This window comes from Somniosus microcephalus, unplaced genomic scaffold, assembly GCF_052327205.1.
Source record: "Somniosus microcephalus isolate GS21.2 unplaced genomic scaffold, FLI_Smic_1.0 unresolved_chr3, whole genome shotgun sequence".
NCBI classification, from domain to species: Eukaryota; Metazoa; Chordata; class Chondrichthyes; order Squaliformes; family Somniosidae; genus Somniosus; species Somniosus microcephalus.
Genome location: NW_028225181.1, coordinates 24643234 through 24660131, shown reverse-complemented (window position 1 = coordinate 24660131; position 16898 = coordinate 24643234). Strand labels below are relative to the sequence as shown.

The 16898-nt window shown below is 48.0% G+C and overlaps 1 pseudogene; it reads left to right on the top strand.

Moving 5' to 3' along the window:
- The first annotated feature begins 718 nt into the window (after positions 1–718).
- On the top strand, positions 719–1669 carry LOC147091323 (uncharacterized; annotated as a pseudogene).
- Positions 1670–16898: the final 15229 nt, after the last annotated feature.

Genomic DNA, 16898 nt, shown 5'->3' with positions numbered 1-16898 from the left:
AGAGGGCAGAGTGGAGGCCTGGGACCGTAGCTAAGCAGCGGACCTGCGAGAGGCACAGAGTCAGCGAGAGGAGGATAAAAAGAGGGCAGAGAGGAGGCCTGGGACCGTAGCTAAGCAGCGGTCCTGCGAGAGGCAGAGAGTCAACGAGAGGAGCTTAAAAAGAGGGCAGAGAGGAGGCCTGCGACCGGAGCTAAACAGCGGACCTGCGAGAGGCAGAGAGTCAGCGAGCGGAGGATAAAAAGATGGCAGAGAGGAGGACTGGGAAAGGAGCTAAGCAGCGGACCTGCGAGAGGCAGAGAGTCAGTGAGAGGAGGATAAAAATAGGGCAGAGAGGAGGCCTGGGACTGGAGCTAAACAGCAGACCTGCGAGAGCCACGGAGTCAGCGAGTGGAGAATAAAAAGAGGGCAGAAAGGAGGCCTGGGACCGAAGCTAAGCAGCGGACCTGCGAGAGGCAGTGAATCAGCGAGAGGAGAGAGAGAAGTAAAAAGAAATCGAAGTGTGATGCCACCAGAAACCAGGTAAGTGATTGGTTGGTGAGTATTACTCTCTTTCTTGCTTTTTACCAAACTTAATTTTTGTGGTTTATAGTTTCTAGTTTCGCTGTTGTGTAGCGGGGACTGCTGTTAAACAAGGGCACTTGAGTATAACATTTAATTGAAGTGTAATTAGTGGTATTGATTTGATTTAAATTAATTTGAATTAATTAAAGGGTGATTCATGGCAGCAGAGCTCGGCCCCATGCCATGATCCTCCTGCACTATGTGGGAAATCCAGGACACTTCCTTTGTCCCTGACGACCATGTGTGCAAAAATTGTACCAAGCTGCAGGTACTGACACATCATATTGCAGCGTTTGTGCTGCGAATGGATACATACTGGAGCATTGGCGATGCTGAGCACATCGTGGATAACAAGTTCAGGGAGTTGGTCACACCGCAGGTAAAGTGTGCACAGACAGGAAGGGAATGGATGATCGCCAGGCAGAGTAGATTATGCAGGCACATGGTGCAGGGGTCCCCTGTGGCCATCCCTCTCTCAACCAGATATAACAATTTGGATATTGTTGAGGGAGATGGTTTATCGGGGGAAGGCAGCAGCAGCCAACATCCTGGCACCATGGGTGGTTCTGCTGCACAGGACGGGAGGAAAAGGAACGGGAGAGCTATAGAGATAGGGGATTCTATTGTAAGCGGAATAGATAGGCGTTTCTGCGGCCGCAAACGAGACTCCAGCAGGGTATGTTGCCTCCCTGGCGTAAGGGTCAAGGATGTCTCGGAGCGGCTGCAGGGCACTCAGGAGGGGAAGGGTGAACAACCAGTTGTCGTGGTGCATATAGTTACCAATGATATAGGTACAAACCGGGATGAGGTCCTAAAAGCTGAATATAGAGAGTTAGGAGGTAAATTATAAAATAGGTCCACAAAGTTTGTAATCTCAGGACTGCTACCAGTGCTCTGTGCTAGTCAGAGAAGAAATAGAAGGATATTTCAGCTGAATGCGTGGCTAGAGGAATGGTACAATGGGGAGGGATTCAAATTCCTGGGACATTGGAACAGTTTCTGGGAGATGTGGGACCAGTACAAACTGGACGGTTTGCACCTTGGCGGGGAGGGAACCGATGTCCCAGGGGGAGTGTCTGCTAGTGCAGTTGGGGAGGGTTTAAACTAAATTGGCAGGGGTTTGGGAAACTGTGCAGGGAGACAGAGGATAGGGAAGCAAGGATACAAACAAAAGACAGGAGGAGAAAAGCTAAAGTGGATGAAAAATAAATCAAGGGTGTAAGTCAAACAGGGCCACAATAAATACAAATTCTAAAAGAAGTAAGAGTGCTAAAAATTCAAGCCTGAAGGCTTTGGCATAGAAATTCAGTTGATAGCGCCAGCCGCTCGCGCCTTAGGAGGAGGAGAAGTTGGGCACGAAGTGGCTCGTGCCTGGGCGCGGCACGATCTGTGCCTCTCGCTAACTTAAGTCAAGATTTAGCGGCGGCACAAAACGACAGCACCCACTCAGCTGCGCACGCAGATCCTGATGTAATTTGATGGTGCAATGCCCTTGGTGCGCTCTGAACTGGAACTTCTGTGGCGCCCCCCTTCTGTGCAACTGGCGCCCCCAGCGACTGGTTGAGTGGAACGGTTTACGGTCGCTGTGGGGCACGTGGGACGCTATTGAAAAGGGACTCTTCCTGCATTCATTGTGGCAGCCATTTTGTTTCTCTCTTTCTGTGTGAGAGAGAGAGATTTGGAGAGAGACAAAGGGAGAGAGCTTTCTGCTTTCACTCAGCACTCGCACAGGTACTTTTGGCTTCAGTTCAGAGCTTTGCACTTGGATTTAACTTTCAGTGCCATAGCCTTGAGTCGCCACACATAATGGGGACTGCAATGGGTGGAAACGTTGGGTTTCTGCATTGCACTCAAGGTTCTCAGAGACGCCGAGAGAGAGTGCCAGTCATGATCAGATGGAGAAGGGCCAACAGGCGTCGGCACAGGAGACCTTATCCACCAATGTCTACCGCCAGCAGTTCTCATATCTCAACATGTCTGAGGAGCAGTGTGTTCAGAGGTTGTGATTCAGAAGGGAGGTGGTCACTCAGGTCTGCCACCTGCTTCAGAGAGATCTGCTGCCACAGCTGAGGAGCAGGACATCTCTGTTGGTGGCAGTGAAGGTGACAGTGGCTCTCAACTTCTATGCCACCGGCACCTTCCAATCCGCGACTGGGGACATTGCTAATATCTACCAGTTTGTGGCACATTGCTGCATCCGCCAGGTGATGAAAGCCCTCTTCAGAACGAGACTTCAGTACATCTCCTTCCCCATGAACCCGGACAAGCAGCAAGAGCCTGCAATGGGATTTGCAAGTATAGCGGCCTTCCCCATGGTCCAGGGCGCCATTGACTGCATGCATGTGGCTTTGCGGGCACTTCTACAAAATGCCAAGAATTACCGCAACCGGAAGGGATACCATTCGTTCAACGTCCAATTGGTGTGGGACCACAGGCAGCTCATACTAGCTGTCAATGCCCGCTTTCCAGGCAGCAGCCATGATGCCTTCATCCTGCGCCAGACTTCTGGGGCAGATATTTTCGAAGCCCCGGCTCATCAGGAGGCTGGTTTGTCGGGGACAAGGGCTTTCCTTTGTGCATGTGACTGATGAACCCGCAAGGTGCGCCCAGCACCCCTCTTGAAGCACGATACAGTGACAGCCATCAAGCGACAGGGAACATCATTGAGCACACAATCGGTGTGCTCAAGCAACGGTTCCACAGTCTGGACCATTCCGGGGGAGCCCTTCAGCACTCGACTGAGCGAGTCTCCCAGTCCGTTGCAGTGTGCTGCAAGTTTACAACCTGGTTATACTCAGGACTCAGCCACTGCCAGCAGACATTGGAGGACCAGCAGAGGAGGAGGAGGAGGACGAGGAGGAGGAGGAGGAGCACCAAGATGGGAGGGAGGCACAAAGTGAAAGGGCCATCCGTCGGCGGATAATTGCAAGCTGGTTCTAGGCCCCCTCTCAGGGAATGGCTTGTGACATTGAAAGCACATGAATGGAGCCACTCTGCAAACCCTCACCCGGTCAAGGCAACAAATAGTTCAAAGCGCAAACATGGACTATCTGAATAAAGACAATTTTTTATTTTACGAACTCTGTGCCCTTCCCGCATGACAAACAAATACAGAGAAACACCCCAAAAAACAGTCAGACACATAACTGGCTCTCACAACCTGGAGAAAGTGAAAAAAACAGTTAAACAAAAATGACCATGATCCTCGGCCTTCATATAAAAAACAAACACAACATTGTCGGCCTTCATATAAAAAACAAACACAACATTGTCGGCCTTCATATAAAAAACAAACAGAACATTCTCGGCCTTCATATAAAAAAAAATTCTGCCACACCTTCTACTTTTACACCTGCGAAGGTGATCCGCCTCGCTTACGCGATTTGCCCCTTCCCACCCTGTAACTTCTCCTCAATGGGACCCCAGTGGCTGCAGCAAGGCTGGGGGAAGGCTGCTGAGGGTCAGGTGGTGAGTCAGCAGATGCCCTCGGGGGACGGCCTGGACCAGCTCTGGGCCTGGAGGGCCTGGCTGCTGACTGCTCCAACTCTGCTTGGGCGGCAGCAGTCTGTGCTACGGGTGGTGGCAGCTGCAGTGGAGGAGTAACAGTTTTGGCAGCAGGAATGCTTCCAACCTGACAGAGCACAGGCACTCCCTGGTCGGCCAATACACTGGCACTCACACGGGCCAGCACTGAAGCATGCGGAGCAATCTGCTGAAGCACAGACTGCTGGGCTGCTGTGGTGCAGCGAGGGCCCCGGCGATTACTGGCCGATCCAGCGAGGGTGGCAGCACTTAGTGACCGTGTGGCCCTGACCTGTGTCTGCATCAGACCAGCCAGTGATTGCATGGCATGATTATGCACTTGGCTGGAAGCCGCCTGTGCTGCCCCGAAGTCCTGCAGCCTCCTGGCCTGTGCTGCCCGAAGTCCTGCAGGCTCCTGGCCTGTGCTGCCCCGAAGTCCTGCAGACTCCTGGCTTGTGCTGCCCCGAATTCCTGAACAGTCTGCCAGTGACTCTATGGAGTCAGTCATTCTTGCCACTGCAGCCATGAGCTCAATGTGCCTGCACTCAGCCTGGGCGCCCATTTCACCAAGGAGCCGCACCTCCTCTATGCTCACCGTAGCAGGATTGCAGGCTGCACTCACCCTCTGGGGAGAAGGCCGCCGAGCTTCCCCACCCCTCCCGCATTGCTGCAGCCCACTGGGCCCTGGAGCTTCACATTCATCAGACCCTTCCCCCCTGCTCCCCTCCAGGGAAGACGTGTCCCCATCATGGCCATGGACTGCCTCGGCTGAGGGTGGCACTGATGGGCCGGCTTCCTCTTCCTTCTCCTCGAATTCCAAATCAGTCGCAGTGCCAGCTTGAGGGCCCGCCTCCTCACCTGGCGACTCATCATCTGAAACCAGGGAGGCACAGGAGTTGCTTTAGTGTGAGGACAGGGCGGCAGCGAAGTGAGGCATGAGTGCTGCAATGCAATGCATTGTTTCGAGAGTGGCAAATTATGCTGGTGTGAGGCACAAGTGGAAAGAGAGAGGTCTAAAAGGTGATAACCTTACCATTGCTGTTCAGGAAGGGGTCAGTATCTCCAGTGGCGACAGGGCCAATCAGCCAGCCTCCCATTATCCGCTCTACTCACTGCTCCAGGTCGCTCAGGTCTTTAAGGTCAGGACGGCCTCCCCTGGTCCATCACTGTTGCCTCCGATTGTGGGCCAGCTTGCCCTGCAAGAGAAAGGACGGCCTCTGAGTAGTGTCAAGCCCTGATCTTGCCTGCACTGTCTCTCATGGTGGAATAGCCCTGACAGTGTCAAGCTCTCATCTTGCATGCACTGTCTCCCATGGTGGAATAGCCCTGACAGTGTCAAGCCCTGAGCTTGCCTGCACTGTCTCCCATGGTGGAATAGCCCTGACAGTTTCAAGCCCTGATCTTGCCTGCACTGTCTCCCATGGTGGAGTAGTCCTGACAGAGTCAAGCCCTCATCTTGCCTGCACTGTCTCCCATGGTGGAATAGCCCTGACAGTGTCAAGCCCTCATCTTGCCTGCACTGTCTCCCATGGGGGAATAGCCCTAACAGTGTCAAGCCATTATCTTGCCTGCACTGTCTCCCTTGGTGGAATAGCCCTCAGAGTGTCAAGCCCTCATCTTGCCTGCACTGTCTCCCATGGTAGAATAGCCCTGACAGTGTCAAGCACTCATCTTGCCTGCACTTTTTCCCATGGTGGAACAGCCCTGACAGTGTAATGCCTTCATCTTGCCTGCACTGTCTCCCATGGTGGAATAGCCCTGAAAGTATCAAGCCCTCATTTTGCCTGCACTGTCTCCCATGTTGGAATAGCCCTGAGAGTGTCAAGCCCTCATCTTTCCTGCACTGTCTCCCAACGTCGAAAAGCCCTGACAGTTTGTAAGGTGGTGAATGTGCATGTGGTTTTCATGAGAATCCCATAGCTGTTGGATGAGGGCTGGGCATTTGGGCTTTCAGGATCCTTTGGCAGTAAAGTGAGGTGCCCAAGCAGGGATGAAGTGGATATTGGAAAGGGTACTCAACCTGACAACCCGAGTGAGGTCGTTGAACTTTTTTCTGCACTGCGTGGGTGTCCTGGGGACCAAGCTTTTGCAGGTCACTCTGTTTGCCACCTCCCTCCAGGCTTTTCTGTACGCGCTGGGCAGCGGCCTCCTGCCACTGTCAGGGAAGTGGGCAGGTCACCTGTGCTCCACTGCGCCAACCAGAAGCTTCAGGGCACCCTTGCTGAAGCGCTGCTCTCGCTCCCTGGCCTTCTCCATAGTCGTGGGCGTAGCGTTCTTGAAGCAGCTCTGTTTCGGCCTAGTTTCAGGGCTGCAGTGTGCAGGACGTGGGTGCAATCCAAATCGACCCTCCCCCTTTAAGAGCTGACCAGTGCCAGCGTGCCTGCCTTCAATCAATAACTCGCTGTACCTGCGCGACGCCCACCCTTGGTGGTAGCGCCTTGGCTCGCCAGGTTAGCACCTTATGATAGTCGTGCAGCGCCTGCTTTAGCGCAGCAGCAACCTCTTGGGGCGATGCAACACAATTTCGGCGAAGGTGGCACTAAGTTTACATCCTAGGGTCTTGAGGGAAGTGGCGGTAGGGATTGTGGATGCATTGGTAATAATTTTCCAAAACTCCCTGGACTCGGCAAAGGTCCCGGCAGACTGGAAAACTGCTAATGTAACACCCTTATTTAAAAAGGGCAGTAGACAGAATGCGGGAAACTATAGACCGGTTCGCCTAACATCTGTGGTAGGTAAAATATTGGAGTCCATTATTAAGGAGACAGTAACAGGACATTTGGATAATCATAATTTAATAGGACAAAGTCAGCATGGTTTTATGAAGGGGACGTCATGTTTGTCAAATTTGCTGGAGCTCTTTGAGGAAGTAACATATAGGGTGGACAAAGGGGAACCAGTGGACGCAGTGTATTTAGACTTCCAAAAGGCATTTGGCAAGGTGCCACACAAAAGATTATTGCTTAACATAGAAAATCACGGGATTAGGGGTAATATTCTGGCATGGATAGAGGATTGGCTCTCTAACAGAACGCAGAGAGTTGGGATAAATGGTTCATTCTCAGACTGGCAGTCAGTAACTAGTGGTGTTCCGCAGGGGTCAGTGCTGGGTCCCCAACTCTTTGCAATCTATATTAACGATTTGGAGGAGGGGACCGAGTGTAACATATCAAAGTTTGCAGCTGATACTAAGATTGGAGGGAAAGTAGTGAGTGAGGAGGACATAAAAAACCTGCAAGGGGACATAGACAGGCTAAGTAAGTGGGCAGAGATTTGGCAGATGGAATACAATACTGGAAAGTGTGAGGTTATGCACTTTGGCAGGAAAAATCGTAAAGCAAGTTATTATCTTAATGGCAAGAAACTGGAAAGTACTGAAGTACAAAGGGATCTGGGGGCCCTGGTGCACGAAGCTCAAAAGGTTAGTATGCAGGTGCAGCAAGTGATTAAGAAGGCCAATGGAATATTGGCGTTCATTGCTCGGGGATAGAATATAAAAATAGGGAGGTATTGCTTCAGTTGTACAAGGTATTGGTGAGACCACACCTGGAATACTGCGTACAGTATTGGTGTCCATACTTATGAAAGGACATACTTGCTTTCGAGTCAGTACAAAGACGGTTCACTCGGTTAATCCCGGGGATGAGGGGATGGACATATGAGGAGAGGTTGAGTAGATTGGGACTCTACTCATTGAAGTTCAGAAGAATGAGAGGCGATCTTATTGAAACATATAAGATTGTGAAGGGGTTGGATCGGGTGGATGTGAGGAGGATGTTCCCGATGATGGGTGAAACTAGAACTAGGGGGCATAGCCTTGAATAAGGGGCTGCTCTGTCTAAACTGAGATGAGGAGGAACTACTTCACTCAGACGGTGGTAGGTCCATGGAATATGCTGCCCCAAAAAGCTGTAGAAGCTACATCATTACATACATTTAAAACAGAAATCGACAGTTTCCTAGAAGTAAAGGGAATTATGGGTTACGGGGAGAGGGCAGGAATTTGGAAATGAGTCTAGGCTCGGATCGGTCATGGCCCTGTGGGTAGCGCAGCGGGCCCAGGGGCCGTGTAGCCTGATCCTGCTCCTATTGCGGGTGTCTAATTATGTTAGATTCAGGAGATGGTTCTGTGATTGTGGATTGGCGCTTAGGATCAGATCAGCCATGATCTTATTGAATGGCGGAGCAGGCTCGAGGGGCTGATTGGCCTACTCCTGCTCCTATTTCTTATGTTTTTATGTTTTCAGTTGCGCCGGCCACTAAATTTAGCGAACGCCCGGCTGTAGCGCCCCAAATGTGGCAATACTGATTTTCTCGGCCTTTGTGTTTTAATGCGAGGAGCATTCATAAAAAAGGGGGATGAATTAGCTGCACAAATAGATGTAAATGGATGTGATACAATTGGGATTATGGAGACATGGCTCTAGGGTGAGCAAGGCTGGGAATTCAACATCCAGCGGTATTCAATATTCAGGAAGGGCAGGAAAAAAGGAAAAGAAGGTGGGGTAGGATTGCTGGTTGAAGAGGAGATTACGACAATAGTAAGGAAGGATATTAGCATTGATGATGTGGAATATGTATGTGCCGAGCTGAGAAATACCAAGGGGCAGAAAAGGTTAGTGGGAGTTGTATCCAGACCCCCAAACAGTAATGCTGAAGTTGGGAATGGCATTAAAAGAAAAATTAGAAATGCGTGCAATAAAGGCACAGAAGTTATCATGGGTGACTTTAATCAACATATAGATTGGGCTAACCAAATTTGTAACAATGCTTTGGACGACGGTTTCCTTAACCAATATGTCGAGGAACCAGCGAGAGATCAGGCCATTTAGACTTGGTATTATCTACTGAGAAAGGATTAATTAGCAATCTTGTGCGAGGCCCCTTGGGGAGGAGCGATCATAATATGATAGAATTCTTCAGTAAAAAGGAGAGAGAATTAGTTGACTCAGAGACTAGGGTCCTGAATTTAAATAAAGGAAACTATGATGTTATGAGGCACGAGTTGGCTAGGATATATTGGGCAAGCTTACTTAAAGGGTTGATGGTGGACAGGCAATGGCAAACATTTAAAGATCGCATGGATGAAATACAGAAATGGTGCTTCCATGTATGGCATAAAAATAAAACAGAAAAGGTGACTCAACCGTGGATAACAAGTGAAATTAGGGATAGCATAAGATCCAAGGAGGTGATATAGAATTTGACCAGAAGAAGCAGCAAACCTGAGGATTGGGAGCAGCACAAGATGACAAAGGGATTAATTAAGAGGGGAAAAATAGATAATGAGAGTAAGACCTCAGGGAACATAAAAACTGACTGTAAAGCTTCTATATATATGTGAAGAGAAAAAGATTGGTAAAGACAAGCATAGGTCCCTTGCAGTCAGAATCAGGGGAATTGATAATGGGGAACAAAAAATAGCAGTCCAATTAAATACATACTTTGGTTCTGTCTTCACAAAGGAGGACACAAATTGTTGTATCCGTGTGTTAATGGAGACACGGAATGCAGGAGTTGGTTTAACAGGTGTTTACTGAACAAAGTCTGGAGGTGAACTAAAAGATACAAGACACGATACAGGCTTATATAGCCCGAGTGGCCACTACCAGCATTACAGTTCACAGGGGCTCTTAAAGGCACATACACCACAATTCCTCCCCTTTTAGACAGCCAGTACATAACATTTTAAGTAATCACTAATTAACATGTTTACAACAACAATAATCTACATATTTGCTGCAGTTAATCAATTATAAGTCAGTCTCTCTGGAGGCTTCATGACTCAGTCCGGATAATGCCTCGGTGGTGTCGTAGTTTCTGGTGATGTAGTAGGTTCTTTTGGCAAGGTCGATTCGGCTTGAATGCCAGTGTCGGGTTCATCTGGTTCCAGTATCACCGGATCGGAGGTAGATACTATGGGTATCTCGGCTTCATCATTAGGCGTATAGTGTTGTGGTGTAGGTTGTCCCTTTTCGGATGACTCTATGATCTGGCCAGCATGGCACCTTATTATGCTTTCTCCGATGTCCACGGTGTACATCAGTGGTCCTAGTCGTGTGCAAATAGTTCCAGGCTGCCATTCCTCGGTACGGTAGTCCCGGGCCAAAACTTGTTGACCTATCTGGAAGGTTCTAGTTGGCATTTCATTCATGCCTTGAAATTGTCGGTTCTCCACGTCCCTTCAAATGTTTGGCTTGATCAAATCCAGCCGGCATCTTAGGCTTCTATTGAAAAACATCATGGCGGGAGTTTGGTTTGTAACCACATGTGTTGCATTCCTGTATGCAATCAAGAAGTTATCTACCTTATGCTGTAGATTTATGTATTCATTACCCATGGCCTTTATGGCCTTCTTGAAGGTCTGGACAAACATTTCAGCCAATCCATTGGTGGCGGGATGGTATGGGGTGGCCGTGTAGTGCTTAAGCCCATTGAATTTTAAGAACTCCCCTAATTCTTCGGACACAAATTCTGGTCCATTATCAGAACAGATCTGTTCAGGCAGCCCATTCCTCGCAAATATGGTCCTTAATACTGTGATGTTTTTTTCCGTGGTGGTGGAGGACATCTTTATTACATCTGGCCACTTGGAGTGTGCATCAACCGCGATTAAGAACATTGAGTCCATAAATGGACCAGCAAAGTCGATGTGTACCCTTTGCCATGGAGATCAGGGCCACTCCTATGGATGTAGAGGGGCATGTGGTGGGGCATTTTGAAACTTCTGGCATCCTAGACAGCTCTTGGTCATTTCTTCGATGTCTCCATCGATACCTGTCCACCACACAAACGCTCTGGCTAGGTTCTTCATTTTCACTCCACCCAGATGCCCCTGGTGAAGCTCCTTTAGCACTTTATCCTGGAGTTTGGGTGGAATCACCACTCTGGATCCACACATCAAGGTTCCTTGGCACACTGCCAGCTGTTCTCTTCTTTGTGAGAATGCTGGCAACAGTGGTTCGCCATGTGCTGGCCATCCCTTCACCGTTAAATTGTAGACTCGTGAGAGAGTCGGGTCATTTCTCGTTTCCTTTTCAATGGTAGAATTTGTTACTGGTAGACATTCCACTATGGTTGAGTGGAACATCTCCACTGGGTCCACTGTAGTTGCCTCTTCTACCGTTGGCAACGGTAGGCGCGATAAACCATCAGCATTCCCATGCTGTTTTGATCCTTTGTATTCTATGTCATATTGGTGTGCCCCTAGGAAAAGGGACCACCTCTGTAGCCTTTGCGTGTCATAATGGGAACGCCCTTTTTAGGGTTGAATATGGAGACGAGGTGTTGATGGTCAGTCAACAAGGTAAATTTTTGTCCTTGTAGTTAATGGTTGAATTTCTTCACTCCCCATACCAGGCAGTGTGCTTCCCTGTCGATCTGGGCATAGTTACGCTCAGCTGAGTTCATTGAGCGTGACGCAAAAGCTATCGGCCGCTCCGAGCTATCAGGGAATCTGAGTGACAATACCGCTCCTATGCCGTAAGGGGATGCAACGCACGCCAGTCTGATTGGCAGTGATGGGTTGTAATGAGCCAAAACTTCATTGGACGTGATCAAGCCTTTGCATTTATGGAAGGCAGGTTTACAGTCTTCGCTACATTTCCAAATTACTCCCGTTTGTAGCAGTTCGTTAAGAGGGTGCAGAACAGTTGACAAGTTCGGTAAAAATTTATGACAGTAATTTATCAATCCCAGGAACGACCTTAATTGTGAGACATTTTCAGGTGCTGGTGCTTTTATGACCGCTTCAATTTTTTCAGGTGACTTATGCAATCCTTCCTCGTTAATTAAGTGGCCACAATATGATATTTGTTTCTGTAAAAATTCGCACTTGGGGCGATTTGCTCGTAGGCCCCGTTCTCTCAGCCTTGTGAGCACCTGCTCCAAATTGGCAAGGTGCTCATTGTCGTTTCCTCCTGTTGCAAGGATGTAGTCTAGGTAGCATTGAGTTCCCGGAATTCCTTGGAGGTCTTGCTCCATAGCTCTTTGCCAGGTAGCTGGAGCTGATGCTACTCCGAAAACCAGTCGATTGTACTGGTGCAGGCCTTTGTGTGTGTCTATCGTGAGATACTTTTTAGAGGCCACTTCAACCTCCATCTGTAGATATGCCTGTGCCAATTCAATTTTGGTGAAACGTTTCCCTCCGGATAGTGAGGCAAAAATATCTTCTATCCTCGGAAGAGGATACTGTACCATGTGAAGGACCGGGTTTACAGTCACCTTGAAGTCCCCACAGATGCGAATTTTTCTCTGTTCTTCAGATTTATCATTATTCAACGTTTTCTTCATGACCGGGACAATGGATGTTGCCCAGTCGCTCCAATCTATCTTGTATAACACGCCTGCCTTTTCCAAATTCTCCAGCTCTGCCTCGACGGCTGGACGAATTGCGTATGGCACCGGCCTTGCCTTAAAAAACTTGGGAATTGCCGCATCTTCCACTTTTATTGAGGCGGTGATGCCTTTCAAGATTCCTAGTTCCTGTTGAAACACTTCTTTGGCGTTGGCCAAGATGTCTTTTAATCGTTCAGGTATGACGTCATCTTCATTTTTTTCCTTACTGGTCACCGCCAGTGCCTGAATGGAGTTCCAGTCTAAACGTATCTTCCTGATCCATTCATGTCCCAACAGCGGTGGACCACCATCTTGCAGAACGTATAAATACAACTTCTGTATTTCCTTGCCGTTGAATACAACAGGCACCCTTATTTTCCCTCTGGGGTATACTTTCTGTTTCGTATATGATTTCAAGATAATGGATGTGTCTTTCAAAGGTATATGCAAAATAGCCATTCATAATCCCGTCGACTTATGACGGTCAGAGCTGATCCTGTATCAAGCTCCATTGTAACTGGGGACACGCAATCGTGAGGGTAACCCAAATGGTCTGGTAGTCTTCTTTGGCAATTACATTATTAATTTGAGACAGCTTAGTCTCTTGTTTCCGGAGTCGCTATCAATCTTCTGGTCTGCGGAGCTACTGTCCGTCATAATTTGTACCTTTCTGTACTTTTCCTTATTGATTTTTTTTCTGTCTGGATTTTTTTTTCCAGATCGGCATACATGTGCAATGTGTCCCATCTTTCCACATTGCCTGCATGCTTTGTCCTTGAACCAGCAGTCCCTCTGGTCATGGGTGGATCTGCCGCAGCGATAACATCTCTCGAAACCCTGTGTGATTTCATGGGTGCCGAAGTCCAGTGGCTTTTGCTGTATCTCTGCAGCTCCTCTTGCTTCTGCTTCGTGTGATACTGCCACACAGAAAGCCTTGTCCAGTGTCAAATCTTTCTCAGAAAGTATACTTTTCTGTGTTCCTTCACTTAGGAGACCACAGACGAATTTTCTCGAAGAGAATCTGCCAGTCCTGCCCCGAATTGGCAGTGCTTTGACAGCTTCCTTAATTCGGTGAGGTAATCAGCATTACTTTCATTCTTGTGCTGATTCCTCCTGAAGAATTTGAAACGTTCCGCTATCAGCAACGGTGTTGGGTTTAACAGGTGTTTACTGAACAAAGTCTGGAGTTGAACTAAAAGATACAAGACACTATGCAGGCTTATATAGCCCGAGTGGCCACTACCGGCATTACAGTACACAAGGGCTCTTAAAGGCACATACACCACACAAATAACCTTCCAGAGATGCCGTGGGACATAGAGTGTAATGAGAGGGAGGAATTGAATGAAATTAGTATTTGTTGCGAAATGGTGTTAGGGGAATTGATGGGATTGAAGGCCGATAAATCCCCAGGACCTTATAATCTACACCCTAGGGTACGTCAGGAAGTGACCCTAGAAATAGTATTGCTGGTCATCTTCCATAACTCTTTAGACTCTGGATTAGTTCCCATGGATTGAAGGATAGCTAATGTAACACCACTATTTAAAAAATGTGGTAGTGAGCCATTGGTTGTGGGGAAATTCTAGAGTCCATTATAAAATATGTAATAACACGACACTTGGAAAACAGTGACCGGATCGGACAAAGTCAATACGGAATTACAAAAGGTAAATCAAGCTTGTCTAATCTATTGGAATTTTTTGAGGATGTAACTGATGTAAATGCGAGGTTATCTAATTTTGTGAGGGAAATTGAGAGAGACATGGACAGAGACATTGACAGAGACATTGAACGAGACATTGACAGGGTCTTTGAGGTATATTGAGAGGGAGATTGAGGGGGACATTGAGAGGGAAATTAAGAGGGAAGTTGAGAAAGACATTGAGTGAGACATTGAGAGAGACACTGAGAGAAACGTTGAGAGTGAAATGGAGAGGGACACAGAGAGAGGCATTAAGAGGGACATTGAGAGAGCAATTGTGAAGGACATTGGGAGGGACATTGAGAAGGACATTGAGAGAGACAGTGAGAGGGAGATTGAGATGGTCTTTGAGAGGGACATTGAGAGTGACAGTGAGTGGGATTTTGAGAGAGACATTGAGAGAGACATTTAGAGAGACATTGACAGAGACATATACAGCGACATTGACAGAGATAATGAGAGGGACATTCACAGAGACTTTGAGATGGACATTGAGAGGGACATTGAGAGGGAAATTGAGAGGGAAATAGAGAGCGACGTTGAGAGAGACATTGGGAGAGACATTGAGAGGGGAATTGAGATAGACATTGAGGGGGACAGTGAGGGAGATATTGAGAGGGACATTGAGAGAGAAATTGTGAGGAACCTTGAGAGGGATATTGAGAGGGACATTGAGAGAGACCTTGATACGGACGTTGAGAGAGACTTTGAGGGAGACATTTAGAGAGACATTGAGAGGGACATTGAGCGAGACATTGAGAGGGACATTGAGAGAAACATTGTGAGAGGCATTGAGAGAGACATTGAGAGAGACATTGAGAGGGGCATTGAGAGGGCCATTGAGAGAGAAATTTAGAGAGACATTGAGAGTGTCTTTGATACGGACATGGTTAGGGACATTGAGAAGGTCATTGAGAGAGAAATGAGAGAGACATTGGGCTGGATTTTCCTAAGCCCCTGGAGTCGGGTTGGAGGCGTGCGGGTGATAAAAATCGGAGATCCGGGGGTCCCGACCCCATCCCGCCTCCAACCCGCCTCCATGTCAATTTCATAGGAGTCGGGTTCCCGACAAGTGCTGGAACCCGACTCCCAGAGGCGGGAAGGGATTAAAGGCAATTAAACTGCCTGTTAACAGGTAGTTAACAGGTAGTTTTTTGCCTTTTCGCGATTTTTATTGCAGGTTTGTGGGCTTCCCGACAGCTCCAAACCACGAAAAGTTTTCGAGGCGGGACGTGGGTCTGAGGTCGTGGAGGGGTCGAGATGCCCAGTGTTCAGGTGAGTGAGGGGTGCAGGAGTGCAAAGGTAAGTGTTTTGCAAGTGTTTAAATTAGTTTAACTTACTTTTACTTACCTTTACAGGAGTCCTGCATTCCAGTGTCGGGAGTCAGCTGCAAGAACCACAGAAGCTCCGATTTTTAAAAAAAAATCAGCTTCTTTGTTTCTACAGCAAAATGATTTTAAATTTATCCTGAGAAAGGACTGAGGCTGAATTAGCAGTTTTTCAGTGCTTGACAGCTTCAAACAGCTGTTAAACACTGATATTTCATGTGCCAAAAGCTTTTGGCAGATGAAATGTCAATCTCTGACGTCACCTGTTGCCGGGTGGCCCTTAATTGGCCTGCTGAGCCCACAGGGCGGGCTCAACAAGGTCAATCAGAGGAAAATCCAGTGGGTTGGCCACATCTCCATGGAGGCGGGACAACAAGCCCGAATGTGGGTTTCCCACCTCCAACCCGCCCCCGTAGCAAAATCCAGCCCATTGAGAGAGACAATGGGAGAGACAGAGAGGGACATTGAGAAGGGCATTGAGAGAGACATTGAGAGAGACATTGAGAGATTCATTGAGAGATACATTGAGAGAGACATTGAAAGAGACATTGAGAGATACATTGAGTGATACATTGAGAGAGACATTGAGAGGGACATTGAGAGGGACAATCAGAGAGTCATAAAAGATAAATTGAGATGGTAATTGCGAGTGACATTGAGAGAGACATTGACAGGGACATTGGGAGAGGCATTGAGAGGGAATTTGTTAGCGACATTGACAGGGACATTGAGAGAGTCATTGAGAGGGACATTGAGAGGGGGATTGAGAGGGACATTGAGAGAGACAATGAGAGAGATATTGAGTGATACATTCAGAGATACCTTGAGACAGACATTGAGAGGGAAATTGAGAGAGACATTGAGAGAGATATTGAGAGCTACATTTAGAGAGACGTTGAGAGAGACTTGGAGAGAGACATTGAGAGTGAAATTGAGAGGGACATTGAGAGAGACATTGAGAGGGAAACTGAGAGCGACATTGACAGGTACATTGGGAGAGACAATCAGAGAAACACTGTGAGAGTCATTGAGAGAGACATTGAGGTGGACATTGAGTGAGATATTGAGAGGGGCATTGAGAGAGACATTGAGAGAGACGTTGACAGGGGCATTGAGAGGGCCATTGAGAGAGAGATTGAGAGGGACATTGAGAGTGTCTTTGATACGGACATTGTTAGGGATATTGAGCAGGTCATTGTGAGAGAAATGAGAGAGACATTGAGAGAGACAATGGGAGAGACAGAGAGGGACATTGAGAAGGGCATTGAGAGAGACATTGAGAGAGACATTGAGAGATACATTGAGAGAGACATTGAAAGAGACATTGAGAGATACATTGAGAGATACATTGAGAGAGACATTGAGAGGGTCATTGAGAGGGACAATCAGAGTGATATAAAAGAGAAATTGAGATGGTAATTGCGATTGACATTGAGAGAGACATT